This window comes from Tupaia chinensis, unplaced genomic scaffold (assembly GCF_000334495.1).
Source record: "Tupaia chinensis unplaced genomic scaffold, TupChi_1.0 Scaffold000346_1, whole genome shotgun sequence".
Classification (NCBI taxonomy): domain Eukaryota; kingdom Metazoa; phylum Chordata; class Mammalia; order Scandentia; family Tupaiidae; genus Tupaia; species Tupaia belangeri.
This window is the reverse complement of record NW_006159840.1, coordinates 4,264,024-4,286,867: the sequence shown is the minus strand read 5'-3', so window position 1 is coordinate 4,286,867 and position 22,844 is coordinate 4,264,024. Positions and strand designations below refer to the sequence as shown.

The following is a 22,844-nucleotide window of genomic DNA, read 5'->3' as shown; positions in this document are numbered from 1 at the left end:
TGGCAAGATCCTTGATTTGTCACATACTGCATGCATACCCTGAAAAGCCATATTGCGTTCTATAGAGATGTACAATAAATGTGAATACAAAACCATAAAATAAGAAATGAAAAAAACTTTTCACAGTGCCCTGTTCTAAAGGTAAATTTCTGCGAAATCTTAAAGAAAAAAAAACTACTCTACCCTACAAAATGCTAACCCAAGAGGATATATTTGAGAAAATATACTTCATTTTACTATTAATTAAACTTCTATACTGATGTAAATATGAGATGATTTTTTTTTCATTTCAAGTAGTTATTCATCACTGAAAGGAAATAGAAGCAAAGTCTTTCAACAAAATGTATGATACTTTTATTTCAAATATACAAAGACCACCATAGAAACCCCTTCAGCCCTCAGGTTTCTAAATTTAGTGCCAAATACTGTGTCGTTGGAAAAGTCATGACATGTTTTCTCTATGTTTTCTACAAAATGTGTCCTGACTTTTCAAAAAAACCAATATATCCCAGATCCCATACATATGGCTAGATACACCTAGGTATCATGCCCATAAATCTAAACCTTGAAGCATCATCCATACAGAAATTGTATCACATAACAGAGCTTAATACCAAAATACCATCGTCAGAACTACTCACAGATGGGTAGGTTAAATACAAAACTATATAACTTGGTTTTCTCTTAAAGGAAATCCCACACAACAAAATAGCAAAAGGCAGGGAACCAGCAATTAGCGTAATGGCTATGTCGCTGGACTCCCATGTAGTCGACCGCGGTTCGCATCCTGGACTTGGTGGCTTAAAACTCATGCCAGGCGCATGTGCGTGCATGCCCAGGATCCCAAGAGGAGAATGGAGGAGAAGGGATTGCGGCGTGGCCATCCCCCTGGGGGGTGATTTCTCGCTTTCTGTCTCTCTGTCTCTTTCTGTCTGTCTGGCGAGCGCACGCACTCTGTAGCGAAAACCTCTCTCAAAAATAATAGCAAAAGGCAGAGATGATGCAAAGAAACCATACATGTCGTTTAGTTCTGAAACAGCGATGCTCTCTTGGGTAAGTTTTAACAGAACTGCTATATTAATGTTTGTTGTTCATCATAGAACATGTGTGTGCATGAGAGATCAAAAAGCATCCTTGCAGGGTCTCCTCATGCCACAGCCTCCTTTCCCCAGCCTTCCAGCTTCTCAGGATCCTGGCACGTGCGCACACACTAGCGTGTTTCTAGCCAACCTTCAAGATTTAAGCTTGCTATTGACCAAGTGGTATCTGGCATTGCAGTTTAGTCTGCCCCTGAGTGGGATACCAGGCTGGGCGTAGAACTGCTACTTTAAACACTCAATAATTCAGATATGAGAACTAGTCAGATTCGTCAAACATCTAATGTAATTTTTTAAGAAGAGGTTTCTGCCTTAGGGTATGTGCGCTTGTCAAAGAGAGGGAGAGACTGGGACCAGCAGTTAGCGTAATGGCTATGTCGCTGGACTCCCACATAGTCGACCGCAGTTCGAGTCCCGGATCCGGTGGCTTAAATTCACGCCAGGCACATGTGCGTGCATGCCCATGATCCCGAGAGGAGAATGGAGGAGAAGGGATTGCGGCGTGGCCACACCCCCGGGGGGGGCTTCTCACTTTCCCTCTTCCTGCCTCTGTCTGTCTAGCAAGCGCACGTGCCCTATAGCAAAAACCTCTCCAAAAAAAGAAGAAAAAAAAAAAAAGAGAGAGAGGGAGAGACAGGGACAGTGAGAGGGAAAGTGAGAAATCACCTCCGGGGGATGGCCATGCCCCAATCCCCTCTCCTCCCTTCTCCTCCCAGGATCTTAGGTACGCATGCACATGCACCTGGCATGAGTTTCCAGTCACCAGACCCAGGACTTCAACTGCGGTTGGTCATGTGGGAGTCCAGTCAGGTAACCACTGCAACATCTGCACACCCCTCAAATACAATATTTTGCTTTGAAGACCAGTTCAGGGTAACATACCTCTTAAAAGGCTTTCTTTTTTTCCTGCAGTTTCACAAATTACATAAATTGAGACTCTACTGTTAAACTACTTAAATCCCACTTTTAACCATGATGACTTCCCTTAGTAGGAAGCTAAGACCTTCACCATAGTTCTCATCATGACATTCCTCCAGGTCCTTACCACACAGGCTCTTCTGACGCATTACCTCAGGCATTGGCCCTTCTCACTTATACAGAACGCCTTAGCTTGGAAAGAAAACAAGGGGTTTTGTTCATTTGTTTGTTTCAATAATAAGTGTGTATTAAAAGTCCCATGACTTTTTAAAACTAGAGCTGGGATTTACATTTTCCAGTGGAGTGGTCCACAACTCTGCCACCTGGTCTCAGAATTTGTAGATGTAGGACCACTGAGAAGGAGTTGAGTAAAGCAATATAACTGTCAAGCGCTCTTGCCTGAGAGATCTGTCACAGGAGCTCTTAGGGTCTGTATATTAATATCAATATCGGTTATGGGCATTAATATCTCAAGGGTGTCTGAGCAGTTATTGCCTCAGACTGCCCTCCTGACCCCACCAGGAGCCCTGTCTATTTATCTTGTGTTTGACCAAAGTCCAAACCACTGAAAGGCCCTTACTGCAAAGTCACCACAGGCCAGCTCATCCACGCTAGATGGACTCCAGTCTCCAGCTCCATTATCCGTAGACCCTCCTCTTGAAGAAGAGATCACAGTGAGTCTTGCTTTGCTCACAACTTGTGCATCTCTTCATGCTGTGTTGCTCTTGTGATATCCCAGGCCCACACTAGGACCTTCTTTCCAGCCACTGACCTGTTATCCTCTTCACTACTCTCAGAGAATCATGTCCAGGGAAAAGGACTTCCTTTCTCCACCCTGTTCCTTGATGTGATTATTAATTTATGGATCAACAGGACTGTTCTAAGGGATGCCCAGATAGCTGATAAAACATAATTTCTGCACGTGTCATGAGGATTCCTAAGAGGATAGCATTTGAATTGGTCAATTGAGTAAAGAAGATCACCCTCATCAGCTCAAGTGAGTATTATAGAAGCCTCAAGATCTTAAATAGAACAAAAAGTTGGAGAAAAGGTGAATTCAGTTTCTCTTCTTTGAGTTCGTACATCCACCTTCTTCTGCACTGACATCAGAGCTCCTAGTTCTCTGACCTTTGGACTCCAGGGTTTATACCACCAGTCTACCAGTTCTCAGGCTTCATCCTTGAACTACATGTCTGGTTTTCTTGGCTTTTCTGGCTTGCAGATGTCAGAAAATGACTCTTCTTGATGCCCATAATTGTATGGGCCAATTCCCATAGTAAACCTTCTATTAATCTCACTATCTGTATCTATATATTTCTATGTCTATGACAGATACCACTGCGGATACTGCTGTTTTGTTTCTCAGAGGAACACAGACCAACATGCTTGTGCACGCTTCATCAGGCACCAACTTAGACCACTGTCCCTTCATCAATCAGCCCACTTGTTTTTAGATCTTCCTTTTTCTTGCTCTGTCCTGTGTGACCTCCACATGCCAAAACCTTAACCCCATTAAACAACCTCAGCATTCAGAAATATCCTACATCAATACTGTATGCTGTTCATTAAACAAAGGAACACATGTTTAGGTCCCTGGAGTGCTAGTTCACTCCCTTATCAAATGCTTCCCTTTCTCTTCTCGTGACGAAGCTTCATAAGGATATACTGGGTTTGGTTAATTCATTCCTCTTTTTCTATATTATAATCAAAATAATAGCTACCATTTCTTGAGAGACAGACATTGTTCTAGGCATTTTATGTAAATTAACTCATTTAATCTTCACAATAACATGGTGGGGTTTCTATGTTATTATTCCTACTTTACCGACAGGGAACTGAGATCTAGAGAAGTTTAAATAACTTGCCCAAGCTCATGTAGCTAATGGGTGACAAAACCGGACTGAGTCCTGTGTGGTCTTACACCAGGCAGACTTACCCACTGCACCGCAGCAACCAAGAGAAGAAAATCTGGCCAATCAGGAAAGCAGGAGCCCAGAATTGGGACACGCTCCTGGAAACACAGCTAGGAAATGCAGGGCTGCCCTCAAATCTCATTTTTCTTACTCAACCAAAACAACCTATCTCTTTTCCAATGACCTGCCGCTTCCCATCTAACCCTTTTCCGTATTTCCTCTCATGGAAGCTGTGCATCCCGTCTACACATTAGCCTGGTATTGACAAACTCCCAGAGGAGAGTCCCACATGCTTGTCCATAGGTGCAGCGCTCCTGGTTCTGATGAGGAGAAACGGCTAAGTGGAAACAGGCTCTGTAATGCCTTTCTTCCACCACAGTCATGGGTCTCTAATACTAGTTTGAATGATATGAAAATGCTGAGCTGGCCAGTATTTATGTTTTAAAAGCTATAGTTTTTTGGGAACCAGTAGTTAGCATAATGGTTATGTCGCTGGACTCCCACATAGTAGACCGTGGTTTGCGTCCCGGACCCGGTGGCTTAAAACTCACGCTGGACGCGTGTGCGTGCATGCCCAAGATCCCGAGAGGAGAATGGAGGAGAAGGGATTGTGGCGTGACCATTCCCCTGGGGGGTGATTTCTCACTTTCTGTCTCTATGTCTCTCTCTGTCTGTCTGGCGAGCGCACACGCCCTATAGTGAAAACCTCTCCCCCAAAAAAGAAAAAGCTATAGTTTTTTGTTTTGTTTTTTGTTTTTTGTTTTTCTTTAAAAGGTTTCTACAATAGGGCACGTGTGCTTGCTGGAGAGAGAGAAAGACAGACAGACAGACACAGTGAGAGGCAAAGTGGGAAATCACCCACCAGGGGGATGGCCAAACCACAGTCCCTTCTCCTTCATTCTCCTCCTGATATCTTGGGCATGCATGCACACACACCCAGCATGAGTTTGAAGTCACTGGGTCTGGGACTCAGACCGCAGTTGGCCATGTGAGAGTCCAGAAACATAACCACCATACTATCTACTGCTCCAAAAGCTTTAGTTTTGATGGTTCAACTCAAGAGAAGATGGTCACCCAGCGGAGTGTGATGTTGGCTATTACAGAATCCCCCTAACCTAAGTGGACACAGAACCAACAGACATGGACTATGGCTTAGGAAGGTGTCACTTTCCCCATAACTTGCCTTGTAGAGAGTGTGTAGGAGGTCGGTAGAGGCATCCTACCTCCCACTACTGCATGGAGGAAAGCAAACCCACCTGACTTCCCATCAGATGCCAGAGGAAACCGTGGCAACCTTTGGCTGCACAGCATGGTCTGCGTCCCCTCCAAGGGGTACAGAGGAGGGAAACATTCCCAACCATGTGGGCCTCACCACCATCTAGTACTCACTTCCCTGGCCATGGTCCCTCACCACAGAAAGAATGCAATATAATACAACTAATCTAGACACAGCCACAGCAAGTTCACTATAATTTAAGACTAAAATGGAATGAGAAGCACCGCCCTATGGTAAAAAACAAAGACTGAAGGAACAAACCTCATCCGGCTGTCTGATTGATTAATGGATGACATGAATTGTAGCTCAGCTCTGCGAGACTCAGTAGTTAACAAATGTCAAGGTTTATTGGTGGGAATGAAATTATGGGGACAGCATGTAAGATGGAATCAGAAAGAAGAATTTAGTGGGAAACAGGAACTTAAACAGTACCAATAAATCAAAGAAATAAACTAAGAAGAAACACCACAAAAAAGTTCAAGCAACCCTATTAATAGGGAATGAAGCCCAGAAGCCAGAATAATTGAGTTGTCCTAGAGAGGAAACCACGCGGAAGGGCGGATTTACAGCATCGTCTTGCCTCATAGAGGTGAACGGTAAAAGAAGGCCTTTACATAGGTGGGAAATACGGAGGTGGAAAATACGGAGGTATAGCAAATACAAGGGGGGGGTGGTCTACAGAAGGTTCATGGAAAATGCATATCATGAAAAAAGACGCACAGATTTAAAAAAATGTTTGTACCCAAACAAATTCATACGTCAATTGCATTTTCCACTAGTTTTTCTGGCAGAAGAAAAATCTCCTTATATTAATATTGGCAACAGGAAGATAGAGATCATCACAGCAAACCATGCCTTATCAAAGAGGTTCACTCTTTGGGTGATTTTTTTCAGGCATCCAGTAGTCAGACTTTTCTTGGTTAAACTAATAAAATGAAAATCAGTTGGTCTAGAAACCACATTTCTAGGGATATAAAATTATGTCCTATTAGTGACTTCTTGGGAAAGCAAAAATATGTCCACATGGAAAAAGAAAGAAGAAAAAGAAGGTGATAAAGAAACCAGCTTTCTCAAGTACAAGGCAAGAGCTCGTCTATAGGAAGAAGAGTCACCTGAGTCCGCTCCCAGCCCATGACGAGGGACACTATATGTACAGTGAGCGTGGTCACCCCTCAAGCTGTCTCCAGAGGAGCCACACCTGTGTAAGCTAGAGTCCAAGAAACAGGGACCCTGGAAACATACAAGGTCAAGGTAGGAGGTTTAGAGGTAGCTTTCTGGTCTAGAAATATACTGGCCATTTTGCTTGCCAGACCTATGCATACATACACTTGAAGTGTGACTCTGAACTAAAATGTGCTATAAGCATACCATATAAACTGGAATAAAACAACAACAAAAAAAAAAGGAAAAAAACAAGACTAGACTATTTCAACAATATTTTATACCATTAAGGAGTTAAATAGTAATATTTTAGATCTATTGAGTTAAATAAAATGTATTACTAAAATTAATTTCAACCTAGTTTGTGGCCAACTGGATCCTGCATGACTAACCATGCAGTTTGAGTCCCAGACCCTGTGGCTTGAGAAAAACTCTGGGAACATGTGCGCTCAATTTCCCAAAAGAGGAAGAAATGAGAAAAGATTGTGACCTGGGACTAGCAGTTGGTGTAATGGCTATGTCACTGGATTCCCATGTAGTCGATCACAGTTTGAGTCCTGGACCCAGTGGCTTAAACTCACGCCAGGTGTGTGTGTGCATGCCCAAGATCCCAACAAGAGAATGGAGAAGGGATTGTGACGTGGCCATCCCCCCATGGGGGGGGTGGTGATTTCTCACTTTCTGTCTCTCTGTCTCTCTCTGTCTTTCTGGCAAGCACTCTCATCCTACAGCAAAAACCTTTCAAAAAAAGACTGTGACCTGACCATCCACCATAGGGTATAGGAACGGGCTTTCTCATTTTCTCTCTCTCTGTCTCTCTCCAACCAATAAACAGATGCTCCGGAAAAAATTTTCTTAAACTTACTTTCACCTGGGCTTTCCTTTGTTGGGAGACTATTATTGATTTAATCTTACTGCTTATGGGTCCATTTAAGCTTTCTACTTCTTCTTGGTTCAGTCTAGGTAAATTATTTGTCCATCTCAACTAGGTTTTCTTGTTTGTTGGCATATAGTTAGCCATAGTATTCTCTCATGATCTTTTGTATTTCTGTTATATCTGTTATAATGTTACCTGTTTGATTGCTGATTTTATCTGGTTCCTTTCTCTGTTGATTAGTCTAGCTAATGGTGTGTCAATTTTATTTATCCTCTCAAAGAACCAGCTTTTGGTTTCTTTTTTTTTTTTTTTTTTTCTGTGTGGTCCTTTTACTCTATTTTATTCATTTCTGCTTTAATCTCTATTATTTCTTTTTTTTTCTGAAAAAAATTTTAGGGGGGGTTCTCTTTTTCTGTTTGTTGTTTTTCTAGTTCCTTGAGGTATGTCATTGGGTTTTTTATTTGCCACCTTTCTTTCTTTCTTTTTTTTTTTTTTTTGAGAGGTTTTTGCTATAGGGAACGTGCGCTCGCCAGAAAGACAGACAGATAGAAAGCAAGAAATCACCCCCAGGGGGGATGGCCATGCTGCTATCCCTTCTCCTACACTCTCTTCTTGGGATCTTGGGCATGCATGCACAGGCACCCAGCCTGAGTTTAAGCCACCTGGTCCGGGACTTGAACCCCAGTCGACTACATGGGAGTCCAGCAACATAGCCATTACGCTAACTGCTGGTCCCTGCCACCTTTCTTTATCATTTTTTTTTTTTTTAGTGAGCACTAATTGCTGTGAACTTTCTCCTTACGACTGCTTTCACTCTGTCCCATAAATTATGCACTCATGAGTTCATTATCATTAGTTTCAAAGAGTCTTTTGAATTTAGCTTTAATTTCTTTTATGTTGTGAAGTTGTTTAGGAGTAGGTTGTTCAGTTTCATATATTGGTATATTTTCAAAGGTTCTTTATGTAGTAGATTTCAAATTTAATTCCATTTGGATCAGAAAAGATGTTCATTATAGTTTCTGGTTTTTTTTTTTTTTAATTAAAGGCTTGTTTTGTGCCCTATCATGTGGTCAGTCTTTGAAAATGTTCCACATGAGGATGAGAAAAATGTATATTTTGTGGTTGTTGGGTAAAATATCATCTATCTCTGACAAGTCCATTTGTTTTATGGTGTCATTTAGTTCCCGTGTCTGTTTATTTTTTGTCTACATGACTGTCCAGAGGTAACAGGTGTTGAGATCCCCAGTGATTTCTGTATTGCAATCTACCTTTCCTTTTAGGTCTAGCAGTTTTTCTTTCACATAGTGGATGTTCCAATGTTGGGTGCATAGATATTTATTGGCGTTACATCTTTTTGGTGGGTTGGCCCTTTTAGTACTCTACAGTGTCCTTCATCCTTTCTTACAGTTTTTGTCTTGAAGTCTATTTTGTCTGATATCAGTATCAGGATTCCAGCTTTTATTTTAGGGTGGGGGAGGATTCTATTTGCATGGAATATCTTTTTCTAGTCCTTTACTTTCAGTCTATGTATGTCTTGATCAATGAGGTGTGTTTCTTGTAAGTATCATATAGAGGGTCTGGGATTTTTTCTTAATCCATTCAGTCAGTCTGTGTCTTTTAATTGGAGAATTTAATCCATTAATTTTCAACATTATTATTGATATTTGCATTTATCCCTACCATTTTGTTACCCATTTTTTTGGTTGTTTTGTGTTCTCTTATTTGTGTTAGTCTCTCTTTAGTTTTCCTCGTAGAGTATTCCCTTCAGTACTTCTTGAAGAGCTGATTTAGTGTAGGTACATTCTTTCAGTTTTTGTTTATCTGAGAATGATTTTTTTTCTTCTTCACATTTGAAGGATAATATTTCTGGGTATAGTATTCTTCGTTGAAATTGTTTTTATTTTAATGTTTTGAAAATGTCTGCTCATTCTCCCCTCATTTCCACTGTTACAGTTGAGAGGACTGATGTTAACATAATAGGATAACCTTTGTAAGTAATTTGTCATTTCTTTCTTGCTATTTTTATTTATTTATTCTAAAGAGAAATGTTTTGCTATAGGGTGCATGCACTTATTGGAGAAACAGAAAGCTAGAAAGCAAGAAATCGCCCCCATGGGGGATGGCCACACTACAATCCTTTCTCCTCCATTCTCCTCTCAGGATCTTAGGCACATACACACACACGCTCAGGGAGAGTTTAAGTCCCTAAGTTCAGGACTTAAATACAGTCAACTACGTGGGAGTCCAGTGACATAACCATTATGCCATCTGCTAGTCCCTCTTGCCATTTTTAGAATGTTATCTTTCACCTATTTGCTTTGGATTTTTAATGCAACATGTATAAAATTTTAAGGTATATGTGTGTGTCCCATTATATGTCTGTCAAACAATGCTGGTCTAGAAGCAGAATGCAGTGGATGAGTAAGGCCATCTTCCCTGCATTTTAGCCAACCTCTCAGGTAGCAGAACTAAGGGCAGCTAGAAGCAGCAGAAGCAGGCATCTCAGAGGACTTCTGGGTGTCCTCTTTCCTAAAGCAAGCAAGAGCAAGAGGTCCTGAGTTCTGTGACTGTGGGAGGCCAAACACTTGCAAGAAGCTGGCTTTGTACCTGGAGAGCAGCAGAGGCAAATGCCCCACCTGAGGACAAAGATCCAAGTCATCAGACCATGTGCCTTTCCAGGAAGCCCCAAATCCAGAGAGGGACTTGAGCCTTAAGAAATTACTGTCCCATATTTGTGACTGTGGAACTCATCTATCTACCATAAAGTGTGGAGTGGACAAATAAAGATTGTTTCGTTGCCTGTTCAGGAAAATATACTGAGTCCTAGAACACCAAGAAGATAGGATTATAATTGCTTTGCCTGGGTTGCTATAACAAATATCACAGACAGAGTGTCCTAAATGGCAGAAATTTACTGCCTTCCAGTTCTGGAAGATAGAACTCCTAAGTTGAACGTCACAGGGCTGGTTCCTTCTGAGGTTCTAGGGAAGGTCTGTTCCAGGTCTGTCCCTATTTCCCTGTTTTCATGAGGACTCCAGTTACCCTGCATGGAGGCTCTCCCATTCACTCATTTGAACCCAGTCACTTCTGCAAAGACCCACCTAAGATCACATTCTGGGTCGTAGGGGATAGGATGCCAACATGCCATCTTTGGAGACACAACTGAACCTATAACCTAAAAGAAATGGTTTATTTGAAACTACTACAGGCTTCTGAACAGTTCCTAGTATCAATCTACAAACTCAGAGGTGAAGACCTTTTAAAACAAGATTTCTACAACTTAACTCTGTTCAAGTTTGTACAGCTCAGGCAATTCAATGTACACCCATTGTCTTCCCGGGTTGTGTCTCAGTTTCAAGGACCTGCACAGTGCAAAGAGCTTATAGATCTGTGTTGGTGGAGAGCTGGAATTTCATCCTTAATGGCTTTTGTCATCTTTTGTCCCACATGGACTTCGGTCTTTGATTTTGTAGTCCCCACTGAGCCATCTTGTGGTCACCATCCCATTCCTGAGGTCCACAGTTCCCTCTGCTTCCTTCTTAACACTGCAAGCACAGGGTCCTCCTGTCTGGTGATTGTGCCACCCTGAGGACATGGATCATTGCCCAGCAGTCTGCAGCCCTATCTACCACCATCACTCTGACAGTGCTGCTTCTGTGGAGTTGGGGTAAGGGTGAGGGCTGGGGTGCAGATCCCGCTGCCTCTGTGCTCCTCAAACTTCATGGAGCCTTCCTCTAGGTTTCTCGCATCACTGAACTCTTCACTTATGCTGCCTGCTAACCAAATTCAGTCCTGGGACCTGCTTCCTAGCTGGAGAAGGGAAGCCCCGCTCTGCCTCACAAGGTTCCTTCCACTGACTTCTTTACAATTCAAGGGTCTTTGTTGAAGATTCAGGCTTCTGGAGCACAAGAACCAGGAGAGGGTGATGCTGTTTGCTGGGAAACCTCTGCTCCTCCCCATTGAGGCTGCTCAGCCAGGGCTCAGAGAAAGAAAAAACCACGTGGATCACCCAGAGGAGGACAAGCTCTGCCCAGAGTCTCAGAAAGCATACTCTGGGCCATCCAGCACCTGTCCTCGGCCCAACATACTTCTAAATAAATCCTAATGAGGGTATAAAAATGGTTCCATTTTCAATATGTGTGTGTCTAAGAGGTACAGATTTTGTTTATTACTAACTCAGTGAAACCTCGCTCATTGGAACTTGTTTTCAAACATGCTATTTCACAGCTTCTAGATAATAAAATAATCATGGAATAAAAAGTCTTTACTAACAGAATTTCATATGGGCTTTGCCATCTGAACGGGAACTGCCTGCAAGCTTTCACACCTCTTCTTTCCTCCTCAGTCTAACATGCCCTGGTAGCCTCGACCTGTCTGCTGGTTGAGCCCTATGTCAGAGGGTGCAAAGGTGAGCCATCCTGACGGTGTTGTGATGAACAGAAATTCCAAGTGGCCTAAGTCGGATTGCGTCAAGTGGTGCCTACTACTACTGTCACTGTGTCTTCAGTTACACGTTCTGGACAGGGCAACATCGCAACCACCTCTGAAGTTGCTTTGGTGGTGGCACAAGCCCCATGTTTTCTCTCAAGGCAGGAATTTCTCTTCATCCCCAAAATGGGGCTTTCACAGGTGGTGAACCAGCTTCAGATCCATTGGCACCTAGGGGTTTGCCTAATAAGAGTGCTTAGCAAACCAAAGAGAAGACTGGAAGGTGATGAAATATTCAAGATGACAAAATAGCTGCCCTGAAAGCAGTAGCACTTGCCAGATAGCGGGATCTTCTCTCCAGGCTCCCCAAGACAAGACAGGGAGCCGGCAGGAGGTGTGCCCCCACCTTTAGGAAAGACACCTTAGTCCAACCCTCCCTGGAGGCCACCGCTCCTCCAGCGCTGATCTGGGGCGCCGAGGCTTCCCATTACGATCAGTTGATCTTTGAAGTGCTATACCGTTTAGGCTCCCTGTGTAACTAAATGAGGTTTCGGCTCCCTGGTGCCCCGGTCATGTTCTGTGCGGAGCAGATACCGGGCGCCAGCTCAGGGAGGAAGGCAGCCATAAATCATTAAGTGTCAGAGCCTTTTCAAGTTAAATCCCTCGACTCTCCAGCCCATCACTCACAGAAGGTTCAGGGAGCGTCAATTATAGAAATGCCTTGGAGTTAAGATTAGAGGTGCATTTGGTTATTCATGTACTTTCCATCCCTGAATCACAAGAACTATTTCCAGAATCATTCTGCAGTGTACTGTTTGGTGCAATTTTCTAACATGGGGGGACTTGCAAAATAAATACAAGCTATAAATGTGTATGTTTGTAGAATTTCGCCCAGGAACAGATCAGTTGAAAAGCATTTTTTAATTAACAACGATGAGAAAACCGAGCAGTAACCTGGGTTCAGATAGAATTTCTATTGCACAGGCTGGAGAGATACCGGAGGAAGGAACGACCGCATGGCATTTTGTCAGCGTCGTCAAAAGAAGGTTCCGAGCCTTTTAAATCCATGCATCCTAATCCTTGCAGCTTCTGGCGTGCCTCATAAACCCACCCTATAATGAGCATTTTATTTAAGCCATTTTTAGAGATTAGAACAGAGTTCATTTCCTTCTACTTTTCATTTACGTTACTTTTAATCCCTTCATTCTATAAACTTAATTGCTATTTTGCTAGTCCCCAAGCAGCTAACCTAAGCCTTCTTTAAGCATTCCTTAGTAATTTTCCTTTAGTTATTTACTACATTTTCTCTTTAGTCAGCTAAATGGAACTTTTAGGATATTTCTTGGATGAATAAAACTTTTTAGATGAGGCATTTGCTTTTTCATTACAACTAAACAAATTGTATTTTGCATTTTTACCTCTGCTAGGGGCATCGGATAGATGTCAGAATGAGTGATGCCCGTCATTACCAACGACTGCTTTCTTATCTTGGGCAGAACATGCAACGTGACGTTGGATGCAAAAACGAATGAGCATCTATGCAGCTGCACCATTTTCTCCATCTTGGCGGACCTGGGTTTTGCTAGCACAGCATCCTCTGCTGTTTGGACCCACCCAAGGCTCTCACCTACCCAGCCCACTTGTCTGACAATAATGTTATTATTTCGCACACGTGCACCTGTTATGGCAGCAACAATAGCAACAGCATCATAAAATAAACAGGTAAATAAGCCTGAAAGGCCCCACGGAGGCTATACTCTGCCTAGGTAATATAATTTCATCCAAGGAAAAGACTTCAGAGAAATAGTCAATTATTTCTCTGTCTATCCTCCTTAATAAAAATAGTAGCAAATGTGACAAGCAGGCCAGAAGTTCCCTGAAGAACCTCACAATATAAACATATAGACAAATAGCGATATCCTTTAAATCAGTTGCCATGGTGAATGGGCGTGGGTAAACTGGTGTATATTTTTATTTAATGACGCTTATAAGAATACAAGCCTTGCATTCAGTGCTTTGAAAAGGGAGAAAATAGATATGACCAGGTTATGCAGTGGCTGGCTGAATAAAAAACATTCATATGGAATTCTAATATAAAGGCAACAATCAGATCATATCAGATCATTAGGGTCCTTGCTTCGTTTTTCCTTTTTTTTTAAAGTTTCTTTCTTTCTTCTGTCACAGAGAAGGAAAGTCATCCCCAACAGGACCTTCACACCCTGATCCACCCTCTGCCTCAGTCAGCCAAGGTCACAGGCAGGCACTGCGTGTACAGGATGTGAACCCAGCACCTTCCCATGTAGGCGCAGTATCACATAGCTTTGTGCTTCTGCTGCACCACGGCTAGCCCTCACTTTCCTATATGTGTCTCTTGGTGATGCATTCTCACCTAAGCCCCACCATGGCCACGGCCCCGTCATAGACATAGCAGTTCACATTCCTTTCTGGGGCATGTTTTTCCAGGAGACTTCATGTGTATATCTCCTTTGATCCTGTCACTCATGACCATAAGGGTTTTCCATGTCCACAGTGCTTATTATCCTACTTCACAGAAAACGAAACTAAGTATCACAGAGTTCATGTGACCTAAAGTCAGGATGCAAGGCTTGAACTCAAAAGTTCTCATTCCAGATCTAATCTTCCCTCCACAGCACTGGAACTGGAACCACTTCCTACAAGCATTTCTGAGTCTAACAAATAAATAAATAAATAAAGTAGGTATTTTTATGCATTCCAACTTCACAACTAAAGTTAAGTTGATTTCTCTGGTTCTTATAGCTCTATAAGAATTATAAGGGTTTGAACAGGTAAACATCAGTACAGGGTCAATATCATCCTTTCTACTCACCACAATTAGCTCCTTTCAGAACATGGAGTAGGAAAAGGACTCAGCTTGCACATAAAGGGTCTGGCTGATCGATAGTCATGTGTCACTATTCCGTAAGTGACTCCCTGGAATATGAGTAAAGCTACATGGTAAATGAAGTCCATGAATGCCTGTTTCAAGCTGAAATGGGAATGACTAACCCTGATAAAGCTACAAAATCACACAGGATAAATGTCAACTGTTTACTTTTGGGCTGGAAGTGTAAAGCTCAATACAAATAATCTTCTCCAGAATACCTGCCTCAACTACCCCACTGGGATCTTGTTCATTTCCCAGTCAAAGTAAGGTCATAGAGCCTGTGGTCGGGCTTGGCTAATGGTGCAGGTGCACAACAATGTGAATGATACTGTCAACAGCAGCATCCATGCCATGATTACTGGTGACCCTGAGAGCAGAGCACAATTACAGTACAGTCCAGCACACTCACTGCCAGCTATTGCCCAGAGTGCTGACCAAGCTTCCAGGTAAAAGAAATCTAGAAGGACGTTCCAACCATCAACATATAGAGATGTATAATGGTCCCCTTGGTAGAGCGCAGAGCGGAGGTATACGTTTTTAATTCTCTTATCCAAATCTTCCCCTTTTTCTCCACCTCTGCACATCAGAGTCTGGGAGAAAAGAAAGGGAAAACAGAAACAGGCAATGGAAGAAAGGAGCCCTCAGACAATGAGCAGTGAAGATTTTCGTTTATGTGCCCCAAGCCTCTTCAGCCCCTTATCTTAAGCCCCACAGCAACTAAACTCTGTCTTTCAAATCATGGTATTCATATTCTTGTGGCATTGTTTTTCTCCTTGAAATATAGAACAGAAACTTCTAGAGATTTATCCTGACAAAACCAAACAACAAATTTACACATACAAGGTCTGATGGGTTCTTCAAGTCACTGTTTGAAAAGCAAACTCCCTATCTCCAGAAAATACAGTGATGGGTTACTATTTTGGACCTTATTCATATACGTATTAGTTCAATAAATGCAAATCCTTAGCGTTACTGAATCCTGTTGTTACTAATGTTAGCAATGACAAATAAGAAAACACACCAAACACCAACCTTGCAGAGAGGAAAATTAAGGCCCAAGGTAAGCATATTAACCATAGTTCGTTCTATTCTAGCTCAGAGCCTAGAGACAGGTGTTTCAAACACCTGCCAGTAAAGGTCCTCATAGAATGTCCTGTTTCTTAAAGGAAATAAGATGGCGAGAGGATTGTCAGTTCCAATTTAGTAATTTTACACACATCCTACCTTGCAAATTCCTTAAAAATGTATTTATATTTAATGTGGACATAAAAATCAATGTTTCAGCCTGGGCTCTATTCACACCTTGATACGGTTTATATCTGAGGAAGCAGCAATAAAATTAAAAATGTTGTTAACTTCCAGACGGCGCCTTTGTCGCTTCCCATTTGACATAACTGACCAAATGGGACGTGTTCACTCTTAATGTGGCTGTATTTATTTTTCTTACACTATTTCTTTAGCACTTTTTCTTCTCACATGACACGTTAATACATAATTCAGAGCTTTTATGTCTCCCTACACTGTCCGCATGATTTCTCGTGCTATTGAACTACTCTATTTATGACCAAATGGGTAAAATGTCTTTTATTATTCATTTTTGGGGGTAATTTTTTTAAGCTACTGGGAATTTTAACACCTTAGGTCCCAAATTGCTTTTCTGTGTTCTAACGTTTTGTCTAAATTCTGGCTCCAGACGATCAGAATCTACCCCCTCCTGGGAAGTCCTGCTCGGTACCTGAACACCCACTTCACTGGCTGATGGGCATGATGTGAACAGACACCTCGATGGCCATGGCTCCTGGGACCGAACGGGCTTCTGTTTCCAACTCCCGATGGCCATTTACTTAGTATCTTTCCATGTAGGAAAACAAACTGAACCCCCTTAGAAAACACAGACTCCTCCCCCCCTCAATTGAGTTGCTAAGTTTGGTCATTTGAGGGAATATTTCGTGGTCTAGACTGCCTTGAAGTTTCTGAGTCAAGTTCCCCTGCCTCTCACCAACTCCCTCAGAGCTGCCAGGAGAAACGATCCCTTCAGCACAATGGGAAAACCATACAACATAATTGCAGAATGGGGGGTGGGGGTGGAGGAGTCTTGGAGATGATCTACCTTTTCATCTCAGGGGAGAAATTGAGAAAGCATATGCAGAGGCTACAGAACCAGCGAGTAACTGGCCTTAGTCTCAAACCGAGTCCTTCACCTTCTAGAATGCCCTCTCTCTACTCCCGTCTTCGAGGAAGTTTCTCAAAGCGACACATCTAAACCTGAATCTGTATACTGTACCTGTGCTCTGCTCACCATCCTGTTCACCCCAGTCCTCGGCCACCTGAGGACCCAGGAGACTCACACCCACGCAGACAGGCACAGGAGTCGCCAGGCCCCCCTCCTGTCCAGCTTGGCTCTTCTGTACACTCACTCTTCTGAACACTTTTTCCCTCAACACTAGGTTCTCCGTAATTAGAAAAAGCCCCAGAGGAGGATAAGGAAAGAGGAATGACAAGGATGCTGATGGAAATAGCACAGCGGCTTCTCCTTCTGCATCTATTTTTTTCTGCCTTGGCTAATTAACTTTCTACCCTGTGTATCCTCACACCTACCAGGTGTAGTCAGTCAGTCTTCCTTGTCAAGAGGGTCTGGGTGGAGCCAGTCTCAGTACAGCCCAGGGGGCATACAAGAGTGGTGTCGAAGCGGGAAATAATTAATTTGGTGACATACGTGATAAGTGAGACAGGTGGAAGCCCATGACAGCAGGTTCCCGAGTGCAAAGAATGCGTCTGTCTTCTGAGACAGCTGTGCCCATGCTCCAGCCTCCCTCCCTTCAGCCGCCTGTCCTCTTTCATTCGCTTTCTTGCTTCCACCTTCCTCCCTTTTTCTTTCTTTTTCTTCCTTTCTTTTTTCTCTTTTTGTTTTTCTGCCTTTCTTTATTTATTCTCTTATTTCTTTCTTTTTATTTGCCAGAAAAGATGCAGCCAACAACCCTTAGTATGTCACAGGATCTTTAAAAGAAAGGTGCTATTTAACCATCATCCATTCACTCATCATTCATGCATCCAACAAACAGTTACTGAACATGGACTGGTTTATCGTAGGCACTGGGATGGATACTGAGGCTTAGCGATGAATAGAACCCATCTCCAGCGTGAAGCTTGAATTTCTTATTCCCCACCATCTTCGATCGGCTCTGTTCTAGGAAAACTGAAGTGTGCAGATCTGGACTGAGACAAGCCACGCACTAATACCTCCTCCTCATCAAGTTCTGCAGATCGCCTTGGTCAGAAGAATGAAGGCTGACAGCTGAACAACTGTACATGCAGCTGCCATGGCATGGAGAAAGCATCCCCCCTTTCCTGAGGGTCTTAGGGGCATTGAGACTCAGCCTGCAAGAGAGGGAGCTAATGCAAACTTGTGCCTGCCAACACAGCTCTGAGCAAGACCCTGTGAAATCACCCGCCTCTTTCCGAAGCTGGGCAATATCCTAACATGGATGGCATTTTCTATGAAGCCATGATTTTCTAGAAATAACATTTTCTAATAATAAATAAAACAGTTAACGATCATTAAATACTTGTTATCTCTGAGCATTTCTCATGTATTAACTCATTTAAACATACATCAATCTTATGAGTTAAATATTTGATTACTCTTGTTATGAACTAAACTGTGTCTTCCCAAAACTCATGTAGAAATTCTAACCCTTGACGTGACTGATTGGAAATAGGGCCTTTCAGGAATAACTAAGGTTAAATGAGATCATAAGGGTGGGGCCAAAATCCAATAGAGAAGGAAGAAGAGACAGAGATCTCTTTAAATACATACACACATACACACACCCATGTAAAGACGGCAGAAAGTGGACATCTATTATCCAGGAAGAGGCATCACTAGAAAGCAGCCCTGTTGGCAACTTGATCTTGAACTTCCATACTCCAGAACTGTGACAAAATAAGCTTCTGTTGTCTATGCCATCTAGTCTGTGGTCAGGGTGCCACCATGGCTGTGTTCTTATGAGAGCTCTCCTTGTGACTTGCAGACCATCACCTTCTTGTGCATCTTCACATGGCAGAGCATGAAATAACTCTGATCTCGTTTACTTATAATAAGGACACAAATTTCATCTCAGGGGCTACACCTTCATGACTTCTTCTAATTCTAATCACCTTCCAATCCTCCAATCCCCCACAACATAGCAGGATAGGACTTCAACTTATAAATTTAGAGAGGACACAATTCAAACCATATCAAGAGTCCATATAAATTTTATTTCAAAACAGAATTGTTTTGAATAGAATTTTTTAGTTAAAAATTTTGCAAATCTTCTCTAAGTCACATTCTTTTACTAATTAAAAATTGTTGGGAGAACCAGCAGATGGCAGAATGGTTACATTGCTGAACTCCCACATAGTTGACCACAGTTTGAGTCCCAGATGTGGATTAGAACTCACACCAGGCACATGTACATGTGTGCCCAAAATCCTGAGAGGAGAATGGAGGACAAGAGATTGCAGTATGGCCATCCCCCTTGGGGTGGGGAGTTATTTCTCAATTGCTGTTTCTCTGTCTCTTTCTGTCTCTTCAGCAAGTGCATGTACCCTATAGCAAAAATCTCTTTAAAAAATTTTTGGGAACACAGATGAAATGATGAAATATAAAGATCTATCCCGTATTTTCTCCACAAAAACACTAATTTTAATTAGTAACCACAAAGGACAAGAATGCTTTGTGGAACCCCAGAGGCTACATAAGAGGATCCAACACCTCAGTGCAGGGGAAAAAAAAAAAAAAAAAAACTTTAAGAGTGAAGGTATTGAAGAGAGTGGGAAGGACAGCATCACTTCACCTTCTTCACTCTCCCCAAAGCAGAGCACAGCTTGGTGTTGAGACAGACAGCCTCAACATGTGATTTTTTCTGAGGGGAGAATAAGCATAGTGAGCATCTGGCTTCCCCAGCCTCACTCAACACATCCAGAAGGCCCATTTTTGTGTCACCCCACCCAGAAAACCAAGAGGACTGGCAGAGTTGAATCATCTAGAAGACACTAAGAACAAGGAGGGGGAGGGGTGGAGAATACAGAAACTGACATGCAGTCTGAACAGCTGACCATGGATCCTGCTTGCCAGCTCATAGACTCCATTGAGTGGCTCTATCCTATGGACACTATCCCATACACTCCATGTGTCCTCTCACAGATAGCACATAGATCTCAATAGCAGGTGTGGCTTTGGCAGCCAGTTCAACTCTGCTTGTTTAGAAGAAAGTGCATGCCTTGAGCACTATAGTCACTGCTTAGGGGCAATAAATGGTAGATTCAGAGCACCAGACCTGACTTGTGGGATTGAGAGAAGACAAACAATCCTACGACTCTCCTGCTAAAGGAAATGAAAGGAGTGAAATGACCACCTCCATAGAACACTCGTAAGACTGCCAGAATCGTAGTCAGGCTCAGTGGTGATGGTCCTTCTTTCATGAGAACAGTCAATAAAAGTTAAAGGAAGTGACTACTTCTTAAAATGTGAAGACAGCAATGCAAACCTTCAAAGACCATGAAGACTCAAGGAAATATGACACTACCAAAAGAACAAAACAGAGCATTAGGGTCTCACCTCAAAGACATGCATATTCTTAACAAAGATTTCAGATTAATCACCTTAAAGACACTTTGTAAGTTACAAGAGAACACAGAAAATAAAACAAATTCATGGAAATAATACCAGGACAGAAATTTTGTAGCTGAATAATGCAAAGTGTGAACTGAGAAAGTCAATAGAGTGCTTGAACAGCAGACTCAGTCAAGTAGAAGAAAGATTCAATGACCTTGAAGACAGATTGCATGAAATTATCTAGTCAGAGGAACAAAAGTAAAAAGAGTGAAAAGAGTGAAGAAAGTGCACAGGAACTTATTGAACACCTTTGAATAAATCAATATATATATTTTGAGAATTCCATAAGGAGTGAATGAGAAAGGAGAAGAAAGATTATTTAAAGAAATAAAGGCAGGCACTAGCAGTTAGCATAATGGCTATGTCGCTGAACTCCCATGTAGCCGACCATGGTTAGAATCCTGGACCCGGTCACTTAAACTCACACTGGGCGTATGTGCATGCCCAAGATCCCGAGAGGAGAATGAAGTAGAAGAGATTGCAGCATGGCTATCCCCCTTGGGGGATGATTTCTTGCTTTCTATCTCTCTGTCTCTCTCTATCTTTCTGGCAAGCACACATGCCCTATAGCATAAAACCTCTCCAAAAATAAAAATAAATAGATAAAGGCAGAGACCCTCCCAAATCTGGAGATGAATATCCAGATCCATGAAGCACAAATAATTCTAAACATGTTGAGCATAAAAATGTCTCCAGGAGCAACAGTCACAGTGATGCCAGTGGTAAGACACTATGGACAAGACTAGGGCCATGTGGGAGGCCCAGGTCTTGGACTGTCATGAACAGGCTAGGCATGAAGGTACGCAATGACAGGCCTGGCTAACAGGGAGGCTGAGGCAGAGGTTTGCCACTGCAAGACTCTCTGAGATATCTGTATCCCTGTCCCTCCTCCTCGCTCTCTGAAAAAAAAAAAAAAACAACGTGTAAAATTAAGAGAAAAAGTCCTCGGGTTCAGCCATGATGACCTGCACTATTAAAATGTTGGTTGCATGCTGGAACCACAGGGCCACATGGACATCCTGAGTTCATTCCAGATCCAACATAATGAGCATGGTGATGTGCACCTGTAATTCCAGTGACTCGGGGGTGGGGGAGGGCTGATGTAAATCATCTGCTCAAGGTTGGGCTGGGCAACATAGCAAAACTCTGTCTGAAAAAGAGCGAGACATAGTGACGGTGTGCATCTGTGGTTCAAACCAGGAGGCTGAGGCAGGAGGATCACACGTGGTGAAACTGTATTACTAAAAAAAGGGGGTGGGGGGGGCCTGCCTGGGCAACATAATAAGGTCCTTTCTCTTTAAATATTTTTTCATTAAAAGAAAGGTTTTCTTTTAATGCATTATGATGAAATTGCTAAAACTCAGAGACAGAATTTTAAAGCAGCAGGAGAAAAGCAACATGTCACATACAAGAGAACCTTCATAAGACTGTTGGCAGAGTTTCTCAGCAAAAACTGTAGGCTAGGAGAAAGGGAGGTAATATAGTCATAGTGATGGAAGAAAAAGCTGCCAGTCCAAGCATATTACACCTAGAATAGAGCAGTCCTTTAGAACTTAAAGAGAAATAAAGATTTAAAAAACAAACAACAACAAAAAAGTTACCACTAGATCTGTCTTATAAGAAATGCTAAATGGAGTTTCTCAAGTTAAAAATAAAAGGATACTAGAACCAGTAGATGGTGTAATGGTTACATTACTGTACTCCCACATAGTCAACCACAGTTCAAGTCCTGGACTTGGTGGCTGAAAACTCACACTGGTGTGTGTGCGTGAGTGACCAAAATTCCAAGAGGAGAATGGAGAAGAAAGGTCTGTTGCGTGGCCATTCCCCCTGGAGGGTGATTACTTGCTTTTTATCTCTCTATCTCTCTTGTGCAAGCACATGTGCCCTATAGCAAAAATCCCTCTCTTAAAATAAATAAGTAAATAAATAAAATAAAATAAAGGATACAATTAGTAACATGAAAACCTAAGTAGTTATAACACTCACTGATAAAGTTAAGTATATACCAAAGTAAGAGTATCTAACACTATAATGACGGTGCATACATCACTTTCAAAACTAGTATAAAAATTATAAGATGAAAGTTTTAAAAAATAACTATGTCTACAATAATTTACTAATGAGTATACATAGGGACACAAAACCGTCTCTGCAAACTCCTTAATATATGAAATAGGAACCTTTATTAAACAACAGTTAACATTTTTACAGTTTTGTCCTGAGATTAATGGATCTTTTTTTCAGTGTGGAATTGGGTAAACTATAAACAAAAGAACAATTTTTTTTTTGAGAGATTTTCACTGTAGGGCGCGTGCGCTCGCCAGACAGACAGAGAGAGACATAGAGACAGAAAGCGAGAAATCACCCCCCAGGGGGGATGGTCACGCCGCAATCCCTTCTCCTCCATTCTCCTCTCGGGATCTTGGGCACGCACGCACACGCGCCCAGCGTGAGTTTTAAGCCACCGGGTCCGGGACACGAACCGCGGTCAACTACATGGGAGTCCAGCGACATAGCCATTATGCTAACTGCTGGTTCCCAAGAACAAATATTTTTATAATAAACCAAATTGCTTGGCTTCTAGATTGCTAGAATCTGAGGTCTTCA

General features: G+C 42.3%; 1 long non-coding RNA gene across 2 annotated transcripts; it reads left to right on the top strand.

Moving 5' to 3' along the window:
* The first annotated feature begins 2,599 nt into the window (after positions 1-2,599).
* LOC114008461 (uncharacterized) lies at positions 2,600-14,367 on the top strand. 2 transcript variants are annotated; one of them, XR_003549991.1, is made up of 4 exons: positions 2,600-2,689; positions 2,889-3,012; positions 13,098-13,392; positions 14,322-14,367. It is a non-coding gene; the product is annotated as an uncharacterized LOC114008461 (long non-coding RNA). The 2 variants fall into 2 exon arrangements; XR_003549990.1 differs by having other exon boundaries at positions 2,600-3,012.
* The last annotated feature ends 8,477 nt before the right edge of the window (positions 14,368-22,844 follow it).